At 36.3% G+C, this 24,477-nt stretch overlaps 1 protein-coding gene across 1 annotated transcript in view; it reads right to left on the bottom strand.

Annotated features, from left to right (window-relative positions):
- LOC126967545 (acetylcholine receptor subunit alpha-like 1) overlaps nucleotides 1–24,477 on the bottom strand; it is a 268,273-nt gene that overhangs the window by 204,124 nt on the left and 39,672 nt on the right. The window contains exon 2 of the mRNA XM_050812066.1: nucleotides 20,982–21,032. The gene's annotated coding sequence lies outside the window, so the exon portion shown is untranslated. The remainder of the gene's footprint in view (nucleotides 1–20,981; nucleotides 21,033–24,477) is intronic.

Consider the following 24,477-nt stretch of genomic DNA (forward strand, 5'->3'; position numbering starts at 1 on the left):
CCAGATCTATTACCAGTGGGGGGCTCCTTTGCACACGATGCCAGCTAGATTATGGGTATCACAATGGCGTCGTAGCTAGTGAAACTACTGGGTGAATGAGACTTATTATCTTATGTCTCAAGATGACGAGCGCAATTGTTGTGCCGCTCAGGAGCGGTACTGCATTGTAATGGGCAGGGTGTATCAATTACCATGAACTCGAAGTCTTACTCGTTTCGTCCCTTATTTTCATAAAATATCTATCTATCAAAAAAAATGTTATTACTAGGTACTTGTATTTTCAAATGCCAGAATAGAATTCATTGTTATTAGATCATCTGTCTGTTAACATATACACAAACACAAATAATCCAACCACAGAACATTAAATAGGACTCTCAACGTATTTCGGATAAACATGACAAGGCATCCATTTAATCGTACATACTCTATTTATACGAGATCCCGTTATGTGGCTGTCCAATACACGGCCCTATTTGCCGGTCGAATTCATATAGTTCTTATCAAATGGAGAGTAATTGATATGCTGAACTAATAGCTATCTTATGTTAGTCACTCCTATTAGTATTATATTTAAAGAAGGAATTATTAGTATGTTAAGAAGTATTCGATTAATATGCCTTTAATTTTTTTTTGGTTTTCAAGGAGCTTTCTTCCACGTACTACAAAGCTGTGGAATGAACTTCCTTGTGCGGTGTTTCCGGGACGATACGACATAGGTACCTTCAAAAAAAGCGCGTACACCTTCCTTAAAGGCCGGCAATGCTCCTGTGATTCCTCTGGTGTTGCGAGAGATTATGGGCGGCGGTGATCACTTAACAACAGGTGCCCCGTACGCTCGTTTGTCCTCCTATTCCATAAAAAAAATTGAATTCCAGAAAAGTTATAAAATAAATGAAAAATTAATTTAGCTCCTCTGTACAACCAAGTCTTCATCGTCGAATATACGAAAACTCGATCAAAGTCATTATTTTCCACAAGAATTGATTTTTACTATTAAAATTTAATCTGCTTCTATATCTCTGTTTCCAAATCTATCTATACAAAAAATTGTTATTAGAACTATTATTATCAAATGCACGAATAGAATTCCATGTTATTCGATTTTATTTATTTATTTGAAACTCAAATGAAAAAAAGAAAGCTTTTATGGTTAGGTAAACTATAGTTTTAAATTCTTTAACTTTCTAAATCATACCACGAATTAGGATGTGCATAATGCCTAGAATTTTAAATGAAGAAGTTTAATTGCAACGAAATTTGAATAAAATCTGTCCATGCGCAGTTCACTACTTTCAGTAAGTGATTGCTATTTGGAATAAAAATATTCAAATTAGAATTAGTTACATTAGCTTTTTGGTTTGAAGAGTGGTCTCGTTGCGATGTTATTACAGAGAAATAAGACATTCGCACTTTGGTCTCAAGATTAATTTTAATAACTCATCAAATCAAAAAAAATAAAAAAAGCAATTCTAAAATTTCAATGTTGATTCAATTCGATGTTGTATATTCTATTCATTCTTCGCAGCATTACAAATACAATTATGGGTGAATTAAACTGAATAATCTTATTGTAAGCAGCCTGAGATAAAAAAAAACGATATAGTAATATTCTAAACAATATCTTATGTTTTAAAGTGATAACCCTCACTTCTCGGATTAATACACAAATAAAATTTGAAAAACAAAATTTTCAAGTCAATATGCAAATATTGGGGTTGAGCAGGTTATCAACTGTAAAGTAGATCCTGTAGATGAAGCCACAACCTGAGAGTTGAACAAAGCAAACTGAATTTTATAACGAGGCGGTACTCGAACGGTTAGCTCAGTTGGTTAGATCACCGGCACGGAACGCCGGTGGTCGTGGATTCGAATCCCGCATCGTTCATAAAATTTTGTTTTTCAAATTTTATTTGTGTAATATTATATAAACACAGATTCATCAAAAAATAACTTGAATTCGTCAGTATCCTAAATTGTTTTAACTTTCTCAAATTTATTACCAAGTATTTTAAAAGACTTAATATTATAACTGTATTCTAATGTCCAATATCATAACAACATGAAAACTTTATATATCATTCTACGTTAATTTACTATTAAAATGTTCTAAAATACCCTTATTTTAATCAAAGAATCGTTATTATGTACCAGGGGCTCAGCTGCCAGACGAAGTAATATTTTACTTAACTCCTAAATTGCCAATGAGGCCCGGTCCAAGTAAATTGAGTAGTACAAAACTTAATCAAAAAATGTAGAACAGACTTAAATACTAGGTTTGATGAACTTAATAGAAGGTTTACGGTGAAATTAAACACAGCTGATATTTAACGGCGCTGTTTAAAATGATGAAAGATAAAAAGCGTATTCCTATTACGAAATATATTTTAATTAGTGGCAAATTCTTGCAGTATTACTTTTTAATTTTAAATTTTATTTTTTTTAATGTCTGAATACCATCTTACTTCTAGAAAAACAATATTGTAATATTTGTTTCTCATAGTCATAAACTCTACTATAGAAGTAACCTAATTATTGTCAGATAAGTATATGTCGTAGTCAAGAACATCGAGCCAAGATGTTTTGGTACTCGCCTTGGCTTGGGTGTAATCAGCGTGCGGTGTGAGTGTGGTTGAGATTAGGCGCCGAGCGAGCGCAGAGCAGGCAGTCAGGGAAGAGCTATCGAATGAGGTGGTTGTTTCGCATGCACATGCCGGAAACACCACGTTCTTATTACATAATCTTAAGGATTTTGTACCTTATATTACGATTAAAGCATCTGGTGCTAATAATTGGACGTAGTTCCTGAAAAACGTTCCAAGGCACAAACATCACATTTTAAGTAATTCCTGTTTAAAGTTTAATAAATATTCGGGCTACTAAGTCATGATGTCATTTAAAGAGTGACATTTTTTGTCAGTCCGTTAATATGAATCACCTGACCAATTTTGTGTTCTTAACTCAATTTCGACATGATTGTGGTTTGGAACATTTTTCTGGAACTACATCCAATTATAATAATGATGCAGTGTGTTTTAAGACTATGTTTAACTTGCTGCGCTTTCGTGACCTTTCCAGACCACATTATCAAGGGGACTGTCCTGTCTGTATATATGTATTTTTTTTATTGGGAACAACAAACAACTATATACGACATCTATAATAATTACAATTCTAATAATATAAATACACGTATAATCAAGTAGGTTATCCACAGATTACTTATTTGTGTTGGAGAAGCAAATTCACTAAAATCACCTTATCACAAAGGTTTTAAAAAACATACATATACACATACAAATATACATATTAAAACTTATCCACATTATATAACAATATTAGTCAGAGATTACGAAATTATTTTATGCAACTTGTTAAATATCAGTTTCTTAAAGATACCCACTCTTGTTACCAGTATGTCAATGTCAAGGAAGTTTTGGTTATAAAATGAGACCATCCTATGAATTGGAAAGCGCATGCGAGCATTTGTGCGACACTTTTTTAAGGCAAAAAGTTGATGAGCACGTGTAGCCCTAGAGAGATGACGTACAGGAACTCGGTAATACAGCTTGCGTGTTAGATCAATGCAATCATATTTATTATGGCATATGTCATATAGAAGCATTATGGCATATGTTTTTTTTTTATTTTTATTAATGGAATAGGAGGACAAACGAGCGTACGGGTCACCTCGTGTTAAGTGATCACCGCCGCCCACATTCTCTTGCAACACCTGAGGAATCACAAGAGCGTTGCCGGCCTTTATGGAAGGTGTACGCGCTTTTTTTGAAGGTACCCTTGTCGTATCGTCCCGGAAACACCGCACAAGGAAGCTCATTCCACAGCTTTGTAGTACGTGGAGGAAAGCTCCTTGAAAACCGCACTGTGGAGGACCACCACACATCCAGATGGTGGGGATGATATCCTAATTTGTGATGTGTCGTGCGAAGGTAGAATTCGGTGGCAGGAATCAGGTTGAACAGCTCTTCGGAACACTCCCCGTAAATGCGGTAGAAGACACACAATGAAGCGACGTCTCTACGCTATGGCATATGTATAGTAATAGTCTTTCATTTAAATGAGTAACACTCGCGTTGGTTAAATGTATTTTTTTTTAATTAATAATTCATTATTATAAGCGATCTTGATCCTAGGAAATCGTGATATAAGCGAGGCACTCCATCTCTGCAAAACCGATTTAAATCAGCCATCGCTGTATTATATCGTTTGCATAAAATTAGTACAGTAAAAGACTAAACCTTATCTTTATTATGACAAGGCAAGCTCTTTCGTTGCCAATAAAGAAGGGAACTTTATCTCGGCCGCCTTTAAAGTTTATTTTTATTAGTCCTTTGCAATTTATTGGCCTGTGGCTAAAATTACTCAAACGTTTTCGCTTGTGACTGTGTATTCGTGGAACGCTGAGAAATAATGTAATAAGTATAGGATAGTGTAACTAAAAGAGGCTTGAAACAATTTTTCTTTCAATTAATGCATTATTTTATCAGATAAATTCTGTAAAAGCGGTTAAACGAAAGGTCAATATATCGATGTCAATTCGAATATAAGGTTTTGTACTTAGTAAAAAATAAATTTTATTCATTTAAAACATAGTTTTATTACTTTGTTAGATTAATTAACAGTTTCCTTTAATATCAGTACTATAGCCTTATAAAATTAAAAGAAAACTAAAACCTTTCTACTAGTCTCATATTAAATGTATCGTAGTTTCTTTACTTTTTATTATGAAAATAAGGGCCGAGCAGGACGTTCAGTTGATGGTAATTGATACGCCCTGCCCATTACAATGCATTGCCGCTCAGGATTCTTGAAAAACCCCAAAATTTCTGAATGGCACTACAACTGCGCTCGTCACCTTGAGACATAATATGTAAAGTCTCATTTGCCCAGTGATTTCACTAGCTACGGCGCCCTTCAGACCGAAACACATATAAAATAGGCGCCGTTGTGGTACCCATAATTTAGCCGGCATCATGTGCAAAGGAGCCTCCCACTGGTAAATGCTAGGTACCAAATACCTACATTAATCAATCTCCAGATTGCATATTCCAAAGCTGAACCTTGTTGGAAAACCAATGCACGCCCCTGTTCAAGATCCATCAACAGGTAAGCTTTAATGCAATAGATTAGAAATAACATAATTTTCTTGATATATTTCACTTTGAACTGTTCAAATTATTGAAATTGAACCGCCAGAGAGGTATTGTTTTCGGGATATGCATATGAATTCTTATGCAGATGAAAGCATGGCATAAAACGAATGTACTAAAGTATTAATATATGTCAAAAATATATTCGTAATAAGTAACACTTGTAATAAGCAATAAATACGTAAAGTATTTCGAAGCCACAAATTTTAGCCATAGTACAATGAGCGCAATGGAACAGAATTTAACTAGTTTCACAAAGTTGGCAAACTTTCAAGAATTAAAGGCATAGAACCCCTATTTGGTATAGACGGATAAAATTCCAAGTTGCAAGTAAAAGCTCCGATCTCTCTGATATTATTTGAATTAGGATTTTTCGGTATATATTTCCATAATTCAGAGTTTCAAAAGTATTTGCATAACCATCTTCAACACATAGTATTATTGTGGTAAGATTAAAACTTCATGTAGCAGATGGTAAGATTAACTATATACGTGGGTAACACTGAAAATGCTTAGAACTGGCCAGTTAGAAACATTGCTAATGAAAACTTTTTTTGAATTTAAATTTTAGAACTCTTTGGTAACCTAATGTAGTATATTGCATTCATTTGTCATTTGTTTTTGTGAATTGGCGGCAAATCTAAAGCTTATTATTTATTATATTATTATTTATTTATTATTATATTGTTACACGTGAAAATGAACCTAACGCGAGAAAATTTTCGGTCAATGATTTATTATGACTTTCGTTGTGGGCTTACTCAACAACAAAGCTATTATCATAGCAGCCTATCGGCTGCGATTAGCATTTCTTAATGAACACCTATCTCGTGCCATTATTTGCAATTGGTTTAACGAGTTTAAGCCTGGACGTAGCAATCTCTATGATGATCCGCGTGAGGGACGTCCTTCAACAGCAACTACTGAAGATAACATCAGCGACGCATGATAGAGGAAGATAATAGAGTAACCTGTTAGCAGATACGGGCAAACCTAGGCATTGGTATATATCAAGTTCAAAAAATATTGCACGAATATTAAGGCGTCAGGAAGCTTTGTACCAGATGGATTCCCCATACTTTAATCGACGACCAGTAGCACCTTCGCATGGGCTGGCGTCGCCAAATGTTAGATAAGTTCAACGGCGGTGACATTTGAGTCACTGTATTACGAAGTACGCTGTATTTGACATCGTCACAGGTGATGAAAGCTGGATATATTGCTATGAACCCGAAACCAAAAGACATTCAGCTCAGTGGGAGTTTCCTTTCGAGGATCGGCCAGCTAAAGAAAGGAAGAAGTTAAGAAAAAAAGATGATGGCCTCATTCTTTTGTCGAAAAGGTCGTTTCGCGACAGTTGTGCTAGAAGATGGAAGAACAGTTACTGCAGACTGGTATGTCAATCGCTGTTTGCCTGTTGTCTTGGAAAAAATTCGACAGCAGCGCCCTCGAAGCAGGGTCCTCCTTCACCACGACAATGCTTCAGCGCACTCCGCAAAACGGACTGTTGAATATTTGACTATGGCAGGTGTCGAGATATTGAGAGATAAAATTCGAAGTATTCACTTTACGAGTCATGAAGATGCGGTGAAAGCGTACGAAAATGCCATAGAAGGCTAAGGAAGAATGGGCCCACTGCTTTTCTCAGTGGTTCCATCCAATGCGACGATGTGTAGAGATAACTTACTACATTAAGCCGTTTTTCATTTTCTAAACATTTTCAGTGTTATCTAGGTATATGCGACCTATGCCTTATCGAAACACTTGAAAGAGTTCATTATCTTAGCTGACACAATTCTTTGCGTATGAATGTTCTTGCACTGTATGGTTTTAAAATGAATATCAAATAAAGTTTCAGACATAACTTTTTGACACCGACTCAGTTAATATAATATACATGTTAGTTTTAACATGATATGACATTGTATTTATTTATTAGATAAGTAAACGCGTAAAAAAGAAGTACCCCTACTGGGATAGATTAGTTGGAAAGGAAGTGAAAAAACATTCTTTTTAATATGAGCCCAGCGAAGCAGGCTTACCTTTTTCTTCTTTAAATTTGGAGAGTTTGAACGATCAATTCAGTTAGTATTGCTGAATGTAGTTAGTTTTTGAGTAAAGTATAAATTTTTACAAGTTCCTAAAAAATTATTATGCTAAGAGCAATTTAAAACTATACGCAAGCAGTTCCGTCCTATGCGTACTCTTTCTGTATTCCTTCAATGTATGCCTTATTTTTAAAAGCGTTTATAGGCATAAGGAACTTCATTACTTTTGGGCACATAGCATAGGACTGAAATAGCATTATAATAGTTGCTGAAATAATATAATACTCTGTATTTTCCAAGCTAAAGTTATATTAAATATTTCTACTATGCCTTAAGAATTAGTTTAATATGAGACAACCAAAACTAGCTCTGTGTCTTCTTTGACATTTTGAATGTTAAAAATGGCAATGTCCGCCGATGTGAGGTGGACGGCTTCCATGCCATCCATTGGAAAAGAACCGCGTGATTGCTGAAGAGTTTGTGGCTAGACTAACATCATTCTGCGAACCATTGTGTCATTACGAGGCGCCGATTATAAAGGCATTTATGCCACTTCATGTGCCTGTTTGGTTAAATTATATTGTTATAATATAATTTTCTAGCTGACCCGACAGACGTTGTTCTGTAGATAATAAAAAAATACAATTTTATAGGAATTTGCCAATAATATTTCAAAACATCAAGATTTATTTCGTAAAAAATGCTCCCTGTTGTTATAATGACATTGTTTCACAGCAGAACTATCCAACCGTGCGTCAATAAATTCTCTCACAGAAAATATGTCCATACAAAACAAATATTGGAAATAAAAATAATTATAGGTCGCAAATCGAAATAAAAACTATCCTATCTCTCAAGTTGGACCAAACTGCACTCCATGAAGTAATCCCCATTAAAATCCCGTTCATTAGTTTAGGAGTCCATTGCGGACAAACAACATGACACGTAATTTATATATATTATAAGATAAGATTAAGATTAAGGTCATTTTACTAACAATTATGGAAATATTATTCTGTTTTTTTTTAAGTCAACCTGAGGCACAGTACACATTATAAGATTAGTAAAACTTTACACTTTCAAATTATTTTATTTAAATTGTAGTAGGTATTCCTTAAATTAACGGAATATTAAATAATTGAGATACATATACATGAAGTAAAAACTAACACTATAGGAATTTTCGCGTTCGATAGCTAGCCTAGCTAGCGGACGCAAAAGCTACCATTGATTAGTTTTCCAGTAACTCTAGGAGGTTAAATAAGTAAGGATATATATAAAATTCTCGTGTCACGGTGTGCGGGACCAAACTCCTCCGAAACGGCTTGACCGATTCTCATGAAATTTTGAGTGCGTATTGGATAGGTCTGAGAATCGGTCAACATATATTTTTTATCCCCCTAAATGTTAAGGGTATTTTTTTTTTAATTTTTTTGACATTTTTTTTTAAATTTGTTTGATTATGAGTCAGCATACATACAACTTAAAATTTTCACTCATCTACGATCAACAGTTACTTTTGTATCGCGATTTTAATATTATTCTGTTCCATCCACAAATCCGCTATAGGGTTGCAAGATGGCAATGAATCAATACTTACAATAATTGTAGTACGATAAATTTGGTAGATCTGAGAATCGGTTGCATCTTCTTAATACACCCCAATTTTTTTAATACCTTATATAGCAATACAACGTTTGCTCGGTCAGCTAGTACGATATAAAATAGTAGAAAGCGAGCAACAGAATTTTTTCAAAAGCGCATTTTCTATTTCAAAGTTTTATATGTACATTTTACATGTAATTAAAATAATTGATTTATGTCGACTTTGCGTCTACTGTAACCTTTTCATTTTATAAATAATTAACTTTCTCGTTAGCTCAATTAGGTTTAATAAGAAGCTTTGGCAAAGACACCAGGGAGCAGTACGAGCGCCTACGTAAGATTTTTCACAAAACTTGTAAACACGTAACAAGCAATAGTATGACCTATTACGATGTTTTAAAGTTGAAAATACTGTGGATAAAGACGAAGTTTTCGAGGGTAAAGTATGACGTCATCTCACCCACGCAGATCTACTACACAAATGAAAGTATATGTAAATTTTACACCCGTGACTCTATTTAACGTTATACGGGGAACATTTTCTATGAAAGCCGAGCTTTTGTGAACGTTAATGATTTCCATTTATACTTAGATACACGAGTTTGTTTGTTTGTAAACAATATTTAAACAGATTTACGATACTATACAGTTCACGTGGTGTTTTAAAGTTTTAGTAATAACATTCATTCTTTATCGCATACTGCTTTTAATATTTTGTGTTAAATATACAAATTCAATTTGTACCAAAATAGTAGTAGGAAATTAAAATGCAATTAATCCCATATTATAATCATTACCATAGCCCCACATTTGTTTTGATTCATAGTGACATAGGCTAGTAACTACAATTATAGTTGTTACAAACATTAATGTATTATATCTACATTTAACATTCAAAATGTCTATCTATAATGTTGCCAGCTTTTGAGTTCATTACTGTCAGAAAAACAGACTATTTATATAATATCATAATATGTTTAGGTATTAAACAGAGCTGCTCGAACTGTCGGGGAAAATGCTTTGTGAATGGCTAGATCAGTAGGCATTGCGTGGATACGTCGCTTCATTGTTTGTGTTATTCTTCATTGATTATATTTATGGAAGGAGTGTTCTGAAGAGCTGTTGGACCTGATTCCTGCCGCCTAATTCCACCTTCGCACGACATGCTTTGGGAAGCTCCGTAAAATCTTCTCGTCCAAAATACCACAGTGTTTGTAGACGAAGGTTATTAAGCAGTATATGTTGCCAGTGATCACATACGGATCGCAGACGTTGTCGCTAACTATGGGCCTTATGAGGAAGCTCGTGATTTCTCAGATGGCAATGGAGAGGGTTATACTGGGAGTTTCCCTGAGAGATTGAATCAGAAATGAGGATATCCGTAGGAGGACCAAAGTGGGCAGGGCATATAGCTCAACAGACAGATTGGCCGTTGGTGCAGTAAAGTCCTCGAATAGCAACCGCGTACCAGAAGACAATGTGTTGGTAGGTATAGCGATCTTTAGAGGTGGCCTTTGTCCAGCAGTGGACGTCTTCGGCTGAGATGATTATGACAATAATGATATGCTACAATTTAAGAGATCATTCCCATCATTTGTATATTTGGCGTTCTTCGACAGTGCGGCTTTCAATGAGTTTGTCTGACACACTGCTCTAAAAGCTGACATTTGTCCCAACTACTTTGGTGTTATAAGAGATCGTGTACATTAGTGATCACTTAACATCACCCCCTCTTAAATAAAATATTAATAATCCACGCACAGTAATTTTTATAAGTAGACAGTAAACCTACAAATAAAGTATTACCCTACAAAAGGAAAAGAACAATTCTTTTATACAACAGCGTTCAGAATGACTCTTAAAAAGCAATTCTAGAAAGTTAACAATAGCTTACAGAATTGTCATTAACAAAAATGCGTAGCTGAAGACAATAGGAGTGAATAAATTGATCCAGAGGATCATGCGCCTGCCTAACGAGGGCACGATTGAGAAAATAAGTTGTGAGAAGTTTCGCCAAGTTAGCGAAGTGCTATGAGCAAACTTTTGTAAATGATATCAGACTATCTATTACTTTCTAAATATATTTTTTCGCAATATATAATATTTTTAGCACCAAGACACTTACTTTTCTTTCCTCTATGGAACATAATAATTTAGTTATTATAATGTTGCCCCACTTGCATTACGATCTAGCCTTAACTTACAAAAATAAGTAATTCTACCTTAACTTAAACTGCTAGATAGATGGAACTTAGAATGTGTCTATTAACACATTTCTAAATGTCTCTATTAAGGGGAAGTCACTTTTTTCATGTGTCATTTATAATATCACTATTTTTATATTGTTCTACACTAGCACTAGTCTTATAGTGAAGACTATACTTTAATACATATAATGGCCATTGAAATCATAATTTTTCTTTGTATTTCATAGGTTTTAAGTCGGTGCCAAGCCAAATGTACTAAGTGTAAGTACCTACACTCGTCACGCGTGACTTCGACTTTTTAATAAAATGGGACTCGCGAAGCGGGGCTTCTCTTGGCCTTTAGATAGACTTTTATCTGTTTTGAGGTTAGGTTACATTAATTTGATTTTCAAGAGACTGGTGCGTTACCTTTTAATGGGAGTGGGGGAGTGAGCCAGAGGACAGAAAACATCTCCCTCCCTCCCCCTTCCCTCTCACCCTCCTACACCTGCGACACGATACTAAATTCTTACCAAATTATGTCTAAGTCCTAACATATAAACCTTAAATACCAAAGAAAATACTTTTTGTCATTTCACGGAACCAACTCTGGCATTTGGTCAAATCACTACATTTGTTTAGCGAAATGATAAAATTGTGTTGTTATTTTAACATCTTCCGAGATTTAACTAAATCACTGTTTTTATCATATCCCTGCGACAATTATATATAATCTGAATCTTGGAAACGCCTCCAACGCTTTCATAAAATTTTGTATACAGGGGATTTCGCGGGCCATAAATCGATCTAGCTAGGAATTTGGCTTTGAATTATAAAAAATGTAGTTTTATCCGTGTTTTAATGAGAAACAGCTACAATAACATTGGAATACATAGGTAAATCGCTCCTCTATATACAAGACTACAATTATAGCACAGATTGGGTGATCCACAAAGCAGAAGATCCCGGTTCAAATACAGATGTCCTATTTTTATTTTATTGTTCAAGTTTAGTACATTCTTAAAAATCCGAGCAAGGCTCGGTCATCCAGATATTCTAATACTTAAATTAAATATTGTTTAAAATATTCTAACAACTTAATATGCATTTATATACTTACTCTACCATGTGGCATTAAATTCATAAGACTTCAAACCACAACAGTTTTCTGTATGTAGCTCTTAGCAACAAGGCACTCATCGATCCATCATCTCCGAATACCCCTGAGAATGCGCAGGTGAAGAAAGTTAGTTGGAGAGTGAATAAAAATTTGTGTTATGTTAGCAAATTATATTGGTTAGCAAAGAATATTGATAAAAGTATCGCTCTAGTAGCAATATTTTAGAAAGATCCATTTATATTTAACTTGAGCTTAAGTAAGTTTGTTTAGAAATCATGAAGTTTTCCTTTAAAAGTATGATATTTATTTACTCTAGAAAGATCTGTTAAGATGCTACTAATGCAGTTTATATTAGCTATGAAGCGAACAGACAGAAGATTTGAAAATACTAGGTTTATATATTTTATTTCATAATTTATTATAAATGCTAACATGATTTATAAGTTAGTAAAATAATGATTGAATATTCATTAGTCACATTCGAATATTAATTTATTGAATTAAAATATTTACTATTCATATTATGCAAATGATACGAGTATTCATATGGTTTAGGATAAATTTGCAATCAAAAGTGAACACTATTAACGTAATTTTACGTTTTTTTTTTCAGCACTCCGGGCGGCTGTTAAATAAATAAATGATATTTACACACTTTTACACAACTTATAGTTATTAATAGTAATGGCTTGGATATTTATACTGACCGAAATAAATCGTTTCACATAGTTCATAGAAGTATATTGCAATAGCTGCCTATAATTTTTCTTTACCCATCAATTATCATAATATACATTAGTAGCTATCTTTCCTTAAAAACTAGCGTTTATAATAAATACCTATCAGTAAGATCAACATATACAATACTTTGTGAAATTTACACACACAATATAGTTATTCGAACACTTATAACTATAGAACGTTGGACCGATTTTCATGATTTTCAATCTGCTGGATTTGTCTTTGTCTCAAATGGCAGAATAATAAAAAAAGATTGAAATATTAACAAAAAAATAAAATACTTTCTATCATCACTATCTCAATTTTCTAGGGAATTTCTCTAGTCCTACTGAACCGATTTTAATAATACTTTTACGAATTGAAAGCACATTTTTGTGAGTATCATAGGTTATATTATATTTGTTTCCGAGTCAGGGATATTTATATCTATTTATGTATGTTTATGTGTATCTTTATATGTATTTATGTATGTTTAAGTAAGTATATTGTATTAAATATATCGTTGTCTTGCAACCCATAACACAGGCTATATATGCCTAATTTGGGGCCAGAGAATTTGTGTAAAAAATATGTCAATATTATTATTATATTATTATAATATTAAACCGAGAAATGAGAAGACCTTTTTCGTGGTAGTCGGCTTTAAAAAGTAAGTCGGTGAAGAGACGGACGATCACTAAAAATAATTTATATGGCAAAACAATGTTTGCAGGGTCATCTAGTAAATACATAATACGAAAAATTTTACAAAGTTAAACTGGTTAGTACAATCAAAAATCCTCCTGAAATATGATTGGACGTTTAAACTTCGAGAAATGATAAGGTTGTTTAACAAATCCCCGATTTTAGTTTATGCTTAAAACTGAAATATTACGTCTATTACCGAAGTTAACCGAATGTGTTGCAGTATTTTATAATACAAATAAACTTGAATTTTTAACTTTGAATATAAAATATTGTAAGGAAAATTTTTATACGAATTTTATACTTTAATCTACCAAACTACTGCATAGTAAAATCAGTTTAGCAAGGGCGCTACATGTGAAGATTACATCCAGCAATTTACAGAAATGAAAAAAAGTGACGCTTTACTAATTTATAATTCATAATATCAGAACCACGAATAAATATACAAGCTATTAAGTGTAAGCTAAGTAACAAAATTGATAGTTTTTTCTACAGCTAGAATATTCTGAACTCATAAATATATTGAATTGTTTTTTTTTATGACAGTAAGGGAAAAGACGAGCAGGACGTTCAGCTCATGGTAATTGATACGTCCTGCCCCTTAATATGCAGGTTGCCCTGTACTTTTCCCGGGGCGTCAAAAGAATAGGGGAGTCCCAGGCCCATGGGTGTCGTAAGAGGCGACTAAGGGCTTTTTAGAAGTGGGAGGGTCACGCTGCCGTCTTTTGACGTCAGCACAATCGGGCCAGACTCGTCCGGGTTAATTACCAAACTCACACAGAATACCGGCGTGAAGTAGCGGCCTAGTGCCGCTATGTTTCGCATAGGTTAGTGTCGAGGACCGGTGGCCATTCTCCCCCCCCCCTCCACCCGAATATGACAGCGGAACGTAAAAAGATTTTACCCCAGGAGGGTACCGGCTCTACCAGAGTCGGAGAATCCCTCCCCGAGCACTGTAGCTCGGGCTGCCCTTCGTATTCTGGGGAGGCCACAGAACCGCGCATGACCAAGGACAAACGAGGCAGTAACACCACGGCACCGCGCTCCACACTCAACGTGGACTTTTGCAATATCAGGGGAATTCCTTCAATTTAAACGCCGTTCACCACCACCTTGAGACGGCGTAGCTGGCCTTGTGTTTCCTTACGGAGACGCAGATACCTCGACCTAGCAATACGTCATATTTAACGTACCCCGGGTACAAAATTGAGCACAATTTTTTGCCTCATGCCGGGGTATGTGTGTACGTTAGGGAGGATATCTGCTGTCACCGTCTCGGCAATTTTGAGGGTAGGGACCTGTCCACTCTTTGGCTCCGCGTAGGTTTAGAGGACCGCGTCCGCATCTATGCGTGTGTCTACAGGTCCCATAGTATTAACGCAGAAACCGATCATCTCATGGGCTGCGTTCAAGCGGCAATTGACGACGTGCTTGCACAGATCCCCTCCGCTGAAATCGTAGTCTTGGGTGATTTCAACGGGCACAATGCCGAATGGCTTGGATCACGTACCACAGACTACGCAGGGCGATCTGTGCATAATTTTGCATTGGCGTATGGTCTGTCCCAATTGGTTGAGTCGCCAACGCAGCTCCCGGATGTGGATAGCCACATGCCGTCCTTATTAGATCTTCTGCTGCCTACACATCCCGATGGTTACCAGGTCTTTGTCGACGCCCCTCTCGGAACGTCCGACCATTGCCTGGTCAGGAGTGTAGTGCCTATCCGATGCCAACGTCGCAGTTCACCAGCGACCCGCTGCGTTTGGCACTATAAGTCAGCAGATTGGGATCCTACCCTTGGGGCAGGGTTTGTTTCCCTTTGGATGATCCTAGTGCCTGCGCCGTTGCAGTAGCAGATGTGATGCTACATGGTATGGATATTTTTATACCAAACTCTGTAGTACCCATCGGTGGCAGACCACAGCAGCCCTGGTTCGATGCGTCAGTTAAAGCAGTATCTGACTGCTGGGCACAAAGGATCCGAACTGCACAGTTCTTAAGAGGAAATACAACCGTGCCTCCAGATTTTTTAAACGGCAAATCGCCCGTGCAAGGTCAAAACACGTCGTCAAAATCAGCGAGCAGCTTTCCAGTTACCCGACCGGAACACGCAAGTTCTGGTCGTTGTCGAAAGCTGCTCTTGGTAACTTCAGCCAGCCGTCCATGCCGCCGTTGCACATGAGGAATGACACCCTGGCCCATACAGCAAGAGAGAAAGCCGATCTCTTGTGCACTCTTTTTGCCTCCAACTCGACTCTTGAGGACAACGGAAAAACACCGCCGACCATCCGACGGTGTCAGAGCTCTATGCCTGAAGTACAGTTCAGACAGAAAACTGTTAGGCGAGCTCTGTTTTCGTTGGACGTCAGGAAGTCTAGCGGGCCGGATGGCATTTCTCCAATCGTGCTTAGAACGTGTGCCCCTGAGTTGACGCCGGTGCTAACGCGTTTATTCCGGCACTCTTATTCTAAAGGCGCAGTCCCTGACTCATGGAAGTCAGCCCTTGTCCATCCGATCCAAAAAAAAGGAGACAGTTCAGATCCGGCAAACTGCAGGCCTATTGCTATTACCTCCCTGCTCTCCAAATTCATGGAGAACATAATTAGCCGTCAGCTCTTGGCATATCTAGAAGGTCACCAGTTGATCAACGAACGACAATACGGGTTTCGCCATGGTCGGTCGGCAGGTGATCTTCTGGTATACCTAACACATAGATGGGCAGCGGCTATTGAAAGCAAGGGGGAAGGCCTGGTAGTTAGCCTGGATATAGCGAAGGCCTTTGATCGTGTATGGCACAAGGCGCTCCTCTCCAAACTTCCATCTTTTGGGGTTCCCGAGAGCTTGTGCAAATGGACCTCCAGCTTCCTCACTGGGCGCAGCATACAGTTCGTTGTCGACGGATATTGCTCGAACCCGAAGCCCGTGAATGCTGGAGTGCCCCAAGGCTGTGTGCTGTCTCCCACGCTGCTTCTTCTGCATATCAATGATATGTTGGACACCTCCAACATTCATTGCTATGCAGACGACAGCACTGGTGATGCCGTATACACGGGCCTTGCAGGTCTCTCTCGGGAAATCGTCGACTAGTGCCGGGAGAAACTTGTATCTTCTATCGAGTCCTCTCTTGAGACGGTCGCGGAATGGGGAAAATTGAACCTTGTCCAATTGAACCCCCAGAAGACTCAAGTTTGCGCGTTTACCACTAAAAAAACCCCATTTGTCGTATCACCGCTCTTCGACAACACTTCCCTCAAAGCGTCGCCTAGTATCGGAATACTGGGTCTCGAAATCTCGAGCGATTGCCAATTTTGTGGTCATCTGGAAGGCAAAGCCAAATTGGCTTCAAAGAAACTGGGCGTCATTAATAGAGCACGGCAATACTTCAAGCCGGCCCACGTACTAGCGCTCTACAAAGCGCAGGTCCGGCCACACATGGAGTATTGCTGTCATCTCTGGTCTGGCGCACCCCAGTATCAGCTCGATCCATTTGACCGCGTGCAAGGCAGAGCAGCTCGAATTATTGGGGATCCAGTGCTCTGTGAACAGCTGGATCACTTGGCGTTGCTTAGAGTCGTCTTGTGTGTCTTCTACCACATTTATCACGGAGATTGTTCCGAAGAGCTGTTTAACCTGATTCCTGCCACCGAATTCCACCTTCGCATGACACGCCACAAGTTAGGATATCATCCTCACCATCTGGATGTGTGGCGGTCCTCCACAGTGCGGTTTTCAAGGAGCTTTCTTCCACGTACTACAAAGCTGTGGAATGAGCTTCCTTGTGCGGTGATTCCGGGACGATACGACATGGGTACCTTCAAAAAAGCGCGTCCACCTTTCTTAAAGGCCGGCAACGCTCCTGTGATTCTTCTGGTGTTGCAAGAGATTGTGGGCGGCGGTTATCACTTAACAACAGGTGACCCGTACGCTCGTTTGTCCTCCTGTTCCATAAAAAAAAGGCTTCGGATTCTTGTTAAACCCAAAACTACTGAGCAGCACTACAATTGCGCTCGTCACCTTGAGACATACGATGTTAAGCCTCATTTGCCCACTTATTTACCGAAACACAGTAATGTTTACACATCACTGCTTCGCGGCAGAAAAAGGGCGCCGTTGTGGTACCCATATTCTAGCCGGCTTCCTGTGCAAGGGAGCCTCCCACTGGTAAAGCTGATGTGAAAATTACATCCAGCAATTTACAGAACTGAAAAAGTGATGCTTTACTAAGTTACAATACAAAATGCACAATACAAAAAACAAGGAATAAATATACAAATGATTTGAGTTTATTTTAGTGTTCATTCCGCCTCATGTCTCGTGCCAGATTTTGGCGAATCAACACGTCCTGAGCATGCCTCGTGTAGAGGCGAAACACGTGTCGAATTTATTAAAGACAAATATTGGCGGAATTAACACTAAAGAAAACTCAAATCATTTGTATAATTATGGATTTCCGCAAAGTATCGCCTACTTTAATAAATTTTCTAAGGAATAAATAAATAATCTGCTTAGTGTAAGCTAAGTAGCCAGATTGAAAGTTTTTTCACTTGACAATTAGAATATTCTGGACACATATTTATGAGATGGATTGTTTGACTTTCAACTGTTTTTTCATTCGGTTGTAAAATAAAAAATAGATGAATTTTTGATAACAAATAATATGTTTCTACAATAGGATTTCTGAACAACCTTTGCTTCTTCGGAAAAGGTTACAATGACCTCTGATTATACTCTTATTACTGTGCATAAGTAATAAAAAGTAATATATTTAATTCATAAACGATACCACATCTAGAGAAAGGTATGATCGCCACAAAGCAATTTCAGAAGATAAATTATAGTTGTAATGCAATTTATGTTAAAAAGAAAAAGTCTCGCTGAGATTTCTGTACTTCTCGTTCTTTACAGGTCGGAAGCATAACTTTTTTTCAATGAGATTAACGAGTGGTTGAAATAAAATTTTAATTCAATTCAGCTTTGCATATATTATAAATATTTGAATTTAAATTCGTAAATGCAGCGTTTCGATATTGATGTAGCTATGTGATTATATGCCTATTAAACTAATTAACTCACGGTTAAAACCCATGCCAGCATAGGCTGTAGATGCCTAAAGTTAAAAATGGTGGCATTAATTAGTATATCTAATTATAAGTAATATTTTTTGTAAAACAAACAGAGAAACTAATCAAACATAGTACCAGGGCAACAGAAATGTAAATGTAAGATAGATTACATATTTAAAAATAATATATAGGGTGAGAAAGAACAAATAGGAAAGTCAAGTAATCACTGTCTTAAACAGTGCATAAGGACCCATATAAAATTTACATTTAAAATATGACATCGTACAAGAGTACCAGGGAATCATAAAATGTAAATGTAAGGTGAAATTCAACGCTATTTCTTTATTCGATTAAACTCGCGTAAAAGCATTCAGCACCCGCGTCGGATGGGCGACGATACACAAAAATATCTCAAATATTCACGCACGCTAACGTCGAGAATGCTTAAAGAAAAATTTCCGAAATAAAGCCTATTTTCACGGTACAATCGCAAGTTAATATAAATTTTATGCGAGTTGTATGTACACAGTTGTTCGTTGTTTTTAACGTTTATTGGGATTTTAGGATAGATCAGGTTTCCCTAATGTTTGTGATTATCTCAACCCTTTACCAAAGTGTGTGTTTTGTATTAATTCTTACGGTTTTAATGTAGGATACATTAACCCCCTTCGAGCAATTTAAAAGCCGACCTCTTGATCCCTGGTGGTGCAAACGTCCCGGCGCTTGCACTACCAATCACCCACCACGGGAGATTGTTGTCCGTTTGCCCCCTCTTATAAAAAAAGGTTATTTGGGACTACTCTAAATTATAACAGAATATAATACGAATACCACACTGCTTAACTGGGTCGCTGTCATAGTTACTTAGGTTACGGTTGTTTTCAATAATGTATCTCTAGTTACGGATAAATTGCTATCACCGTTTAATAAAAAGATTTTATCTAGCCATAGTTATGTCCAATACAGTTCTTTATTAGTTATAGTCCAATGCTATCCGTCGATAGGTTATTGAAATGTAAGTAAGCGTAAAAGGATAGATTTTTCTACTTCTAGTAAGTTAAACTAACGATAGATAGATTATTGAAAACCGCCGTTAGTTGTCCTGTCCATCGATATAATCTTGATGTAAGACATTGTCTCAAGCAAGTTTTTCCTCCAACTGCTTAATCGTTGACGAAATTAAACTTTCATACTTAAAGGTGATCCTACCTATCCTGACTTTGGGATATTCTACCTACCCTGTTTTAGATTGATTCTATTTACCTTATTTTAGTGTGATTATAACAACTCTGTTTTAAAACGTCTTCATGTATATATATATATAAGCACACACACAGGTGTGTGGGCATCAAGTAGTATGGGGCATAGAAAGAGCACTCTATTATTGAAATGTAAGTAAGCGTAAAAGGATAGATTTTTCTACTTCTAGTAAGTTAAACTAACGATAGATAGATTATTGAAAACCGCCGTTAGTTGTCATAAAAGGATAGATTTTTCTACTTCTAGTAAGTTAAACTAACGATAGATAGATTATTGAAAACCGCCGTTAGTTGTCCTGTCCATCGATATAATCTTGATGTAAGACATTGTCTCAAGCAAGTTTTTCCTCCAACTGCTTAATCGTTGACGAAATTAAACTTTCATACTTAAAGGTGATCCTACCTATCCTGACTTTGGGATATTCTACCTACCCCGTTTTAGATTGATTCTATTTACCTTATTTTAGTGTGATTATAACAACTCTGTTTTAAAACGTCTTCATGTATATATATATATATATAAGCACACACACAGGTGTGTGGGCATCAAGTAGTATGGGGCATAGAAAGTAAATAGCATACTCCTTACTTACACTCATCTATTTAAAATATATTAGTTATAATAAACATTAATTAATGAATGACACTTGAATACAATATTATAAATGAAGAAAATTTAGAGTTTTCCATCGAATTTCTAAAAGTAAATGTTTATAAAAGACACTAATAAATTTGTTGCAACTATAAATCTTCCAAATTTCCAAAGAAATAAATCTGTAGTAATTTTTTTTTGTTACTTGTAAAATAACAAAATTTCATTACGTAATTATATAATAAGCAATTCTATACAATTATAGCGAGCATATCAGTCTCGATGTCAACAACAATTTATTTTTGATAAGTAACAAAGTAAATTTACTCAATAAATTGCTGGAAGAAATCTCCCGTTTTGTTTCTCAAATCCAGCATCAATAAGGATCAATTCCCTATAAAATGCGTCATGATAATCTTAACCATTCTTCCTGAGCTTGATTCAGAGATGAATCAAGCTTTTGTTTAGTGTCGATAAATTACCACAAATTTTATATAAGAAAGACTTACCAGTAAGACATGGGTCCTCCTTGGCCGTGACATCGACTGGTCTAGACTTACCTGTAAAACAAGGAAATACATTTAGTACGTTATTGAGTGTCCGTAACTACTACGCTACCGGCTACGAACCGTCATAGCTACGGAATCTAATTCCTAACCAACAGATATGTTTGAATCGTTTAAGCGAAAAGCAATGATATATCGTGAACTTATAATATCTAATAATGTCAAGTTTTGTAATAACTTTCTTAAAGGTCGGCAACGCTCCTGTGATTCCAGAGAATGTGCGTGGTGGTGATTACTTAAAAACAGGTACGCTCGTTTAGCCTCTTCCATAAAAAAACACTGCTTTTGAACAGATTTGAATATTGAATGGAAGCTTTTAATTACTATTCTTAAAATATATCTCTTGAGTTCAGTGTGCTTCTTGGCAAAAGCTAAAAGTTTTCATTGAACCTTTGCATGGGAATTTCTTTCTTATTTGAACCAACTTCCCGTCTGTGGGGTTTGAGTCAGTCAGCAATTTGCTTTACTTTTCCTTGATGATTTGCATGATGGGAACTGTCAAGAATCTGTACTTTGACCGCAAAATTCATGTCATGGTGATAAATAAAATCCACTTACATAATTAAATACGTTAACAATATTAATTCGTGTCTCTACTATTTGCCTATGAAGTTTTTTTTGTAGAGCTCTTCCTGCATATCAATTATATTACAAATATTTTTATTCAAAATAAGATTCAAAATCACTTATTGAAAGTCAAAAAGTACCACCCATTCTAATAGACTGCCTCAGACCTGACAAGATCAGGCGAAAGAAACTCAACTGGCTTTTTTTTTATAAAAATATGGATTCCAATGTAATATCGTACAATAAACATTTATAAATAAATAGCCTGAGGATGTTCACGTCATTCCCAGTCTGTGGGTTCCTACACAAAACATTTTTTAACAATTCTTTTAAATTTCGTAACGCATTTGTTTTGTACATTTTCTGAGATCATATTGTAAAAGCATCGCCCAATAAAAGACTTCGGTTTCTATAAGTTTATGTTTGAATCACACAAGAAACGCATGTGACCTTAGCCTTTTTAACTGACTTCAAAAAAGGAGGAGGTTCTCAATTCGTCGGTATGTTCTTTTTTTTATGTTTGTTACCTCAAAACTTTCGACTAGGTGAACCAATTTTGATAATTCTTTTTTTATGCAGGTGCTTCCATTGTGGTCCCATTGTAATTTGGTCCAGATCTGACACTGGCATCCATGAGAAAACCATAAAAGTCTTAAATTTGCTATACATACGTATAGCAAAGTGGATGATAAATTTACGAATAGCCCAATATCGCGCCAACCGATTTCGATGATTCTTTTTTTATTGAAAAGGATATACTTCAAAGATAGTGAGAGTTTGGTTAGGTTCTGATTACGGAATCCATGACTAAGTAACGGAACTCTTCAATTCTTAGGAGCAAATTAACGAAACTCGGCCGATTCTTTTTATGCTTTTCGGATATTTAAGTCATCTACCATAACATAGTTATGGTGAAGTAATTGTCAGAGTCGAATATGATGATCAATGGGACTCCTTAACGACTTACAGTAAGGGTGTGATCTGTGGCAGATTTTCTAACTGTCTGTAATCAAATCGCAAAGCACTTACATTCATTGCTGCATTGAAAAATTTAGTATATCTACACATATTTAGACAAATTGTTAGTAAGTGTACATCAAATTCACTAAAAATCATAAAATAAAAAAAAAAATAAAAGAAAAACCACCGACTTCAAAAACACTATTCCAAAACAATAGATATAATATGAACTAAAAAGTACAAAATAATTCCGTATTTTATACAATCTAGTTAATTAATCTAATTCTAGCTACGATTATTGTAATTTTTGGAGTCGGTGGCATTCAAGATAGGTTACTACATACATAGTTATAGGTGAGATGTGCTTGAGTCGTGAGGAGGCGAGAGGCGAGAGCGGGTCGCGGCGGAAGGCTTAGGAAAAAAGAGGCTGTGACATACGGACGGACAGACAGACAGACAGACGTGACGAATCCATAAGGGTTCCTATTTGGCTACGGAACCCTAAAAAGGGGTCAAGAGTATCAGAAATAAGAGAGCACGAAGATACCAGGTAAGTATATTAAACACCAAGGAAAATGTAAGTCCTATAATCTCTGCCTACCCGTCTGGGAATTAAGAGTTTTTAATATAACGTGATATAAGAAGGTATAACATCATGCATCAACTATTAACTAAAATGATAAAAGAATAAAACATTCAGCAGACTATTTTTATAACTATAAGGGATGAGACAAGAATTACGTTCAGTTGATGGTAATTGATACGCCCTGCCTATTACAATGCAGTGCCACTCAGGATTCTTGAAATTTCAAAGTCTCATGTGCCTAGTAATTTGACTAGCTACGGTGCACTTCACGACAGAAAAAAGCGCCGTTGTGGTACACATAATCTAATCGGCATCCTATGAAAAGCAGTCTCCAACTGGTGAAACAGACAAAAAGACTGCAGTTTCTACAAAATTTGCTTAATAAATTTCAGACTGTTTTTCTAATTAATCCAGGCTTACTTTTATCAATCGCTTAATAGCCGAGTAAGCAGGTATATCAGTTTTCGCCTTAATTAACGAGGTTCCATCGTTATTGCGTGATATTAAAATATCGTATTACGGGTATGTTATTATTATCAATGTGCCGGAATAGCAGACTTAATTTACAATCATTAAGATCTGCATAGTTAATCAGCTACATAATTTAATTCACCAGTCGATATGTAAATAGGAAGGAATACTTAGTATCAGGAAAAGTAGAACAATAAAATTAATCACTTGATAGAGACGTTGCGTTGTGTTGTTGTGTGGCTTCTATCGCAAGTTCCGAAGAATTCCACCACTAACAATATTAACAATTCGTACAATACACCACAAACCACCGTACGTACAAATTACTAGTGGGAGGCTCCTTTGCACAGGATGCCGGCTAGATTATGGGTACCACAACAGCGCCTATTTTGCCGTGAAGCAGTAATGTGTAAATATTACTGTGTTTCAGTCGGAAGGGTACCGAAGCTAGTGAAATTACTGGGCAAATGAGCAAATTTTGGTCTCAAGGTGACAAGCGCAGTTTTAGTGCCGCTCAGAATTTTCGGGTTTTTCAAGAATCCTCAGCGGCACTGTATTGTAATAGGCAGGGCGTATCAATCACCATCAGCTGAATGTCCTGCTCGTATCGTCCGTTATTTTCATAAAAAATAAAAACAAACAAGAATATCATCCCCATCTGGATATCTGGCGTTAACGATTCTCTCGTATGTCCTCCTATTCCATTAAAAAGTAGGTAAGTTTTGTGATGAATATATTGTGAAACAATTCTCTCTCAATATCTGATGATAATTAAATTAATAAAACTTTTGTGAGACATTATTTACATATTTATTAATACGGCTTTACTCACGTTTTATCCACAGTGGCTTTGAG

This window comes from Leptidea sinapis, chromosome 13 (genome assembly GCF_905404315.1).
Source record: "Leptidea sinapis chromosome 13, ilLepSina1.1, whole genome shotgun sequence".
Taxonomy (NCBI): domain Eukaryota; kingdom Metazoa; phylum Arthropoda; class Insecta; order Lepidoptera; family Pieridae; genus Leptidea; species Leptidea sinapis.